The 1,548-nt window shown below is 36.6% G+C and overlaps 1 protein-coding gene across 7 annotated transcripts in view; it reads right to left on the bottom strand.

The window, feature by feature from the left end:
* The window catches only part of LOC108752150 (latrophilin Cirl-like), a 399,284-nt gene that overhangs the window by 5,512 nt on the left and 392,224 nt on the right, over positions 1-1,548 (bottom strand). The gene's annotated exons all lie outside the window — the stretch shown is intronic.

Genomic DNA, 1,548 nt, shown 5'->3' with positions numbered 1-1,548 from the left:
AAATTTAAAATTTCTTTAATTGACAAATACATTTTATTTATTTCTTATATTTTATAGGTAGAAAAGAATATCGATTTAATCTTCAGTTCTCGAAATATAAAATGTCGATTAATACACATTAATGATTAAGAAAGTTAAAAAAATGATATTTAACGCTAAAACGTTATCAACAAAAAATACTGCTATTCGCGTTCATAAATACATCGTACATATAGTACAAGTAGAAATTAAGCCGGAAACACCTTAAGCTCCTCGATCGATGAAGCAACGGGACAAAAGAGACCTCGTGCACCAATTAGGATACATAATTGTGTGGATACGGGGAGAAGTGGCGCGTAGATTTCGCGCGACACGAGCAGACACAAGGGAGATATGGATACATCCAGCGGTATCTCGCGCGACGTGCGGTACCGGAAGCGGAACGGATTTAACTCGTGCAGGAGCAAATCTACGATGTAGCGCTCTGAGATACGCGACGTCGGCACGCACGCTAAAGGCTTTTCCTTGGACACATCGCGACCTCCTTCCCTTCAGCGAACGAGAGTTTGTTGCGCAAGAACGACATGTGATTGCACCTGTTTCGAGATTCTATAGGGACGGGTCACGCGATGGACTACAGCCGGACTTCCGGTCCGAACAAAACCTACGACCTGCAGTTCTAACACTAGTCGAAAAAGAGCGCTGCACGATATCTTTCGTTTGGATGACTCGTCTTCGTAATGCAAAGAAAACGATAAAAAAATTCAAAGAAGTTCTTCACACGAGGAATTAAATCTAACAATTTAATTTCAATAATTAATTCGAGAGAGATAGATAATAAATTAAGATTGTTCTATACTGAATTTTTTAAATCCATATGTGATTGTGAATGGAGGTTTTCGACGACAAACTAGTCCCTATTGTTTGAGAATAGTCTTTGTGTAATCTACTTCATCTCATTGTGTGAATATGCGGACTGACAATAATCAGCAAAACGCATCCAACAGATAAGGAATAAAGAGCGAGAAAGAGAAAGAGCGAAAGTGGCCGGTGAATGAGCATGTGTGATGCGGTGAAGGTGTGACAGATGTAACGGATTGGTTCACGCGGATTTTCCTCGCCTGTACCTTTCTTTTTTTTCCCCTTCATTTTCCATTAAATGACTGATCGTGTGGGTGAGTGCCTGAGCGAGCATTTGAACGTCTTTAATCCTTCACACTTGAAGCACAAATCCGATTACCGTCTTTCTTGTTTTCATTATTATCACAATTATTCTAATTTTTATAAAATTTGTACGAAATTAATTAAATTTATAACTTGAACCTTCAGAACATTGCTTTTTAATAATGCATAATAAAAAGCTAATATTTTGTAACACAAAATATTTTGTAATAACAAAAATAAATCTATTTTAATGAATTTTTCTTTCTTTAACAAACTCTGCAGAACGATGTTGCTCTCTTATTAAGTCGATATATACAAATGTATTAATAAATATAATTTCGTAATGGTCCGTCAATCAAACGACAAGTGTAAAGGGTTAAACATATGTTTCTCAGCATGTAAAAT

This window comes from Trachymyrmex septentrionalis, unplaced genomic scaffold (assembly GCF_001594115.1).
Source record: "Trachymyrmex septentrionalis isolate Tsep2-gDNA-1 unplaced genomic scaffold, Tsep1.0 scaffold56, whole genome shotgun sequence".
Lineage (NCBI taxonomy): Eukaryota > Metazoa > Arthropoda > Insecta > Hymenoptera > Formicidae > Trachymyrmex > Trachymyrmex septentrionalis.
The sequence above is the reverse complement of the archived record's forward strand: the minus strand, read 5'-3'. Positions and strand labels throughout refer to the sequence as shown.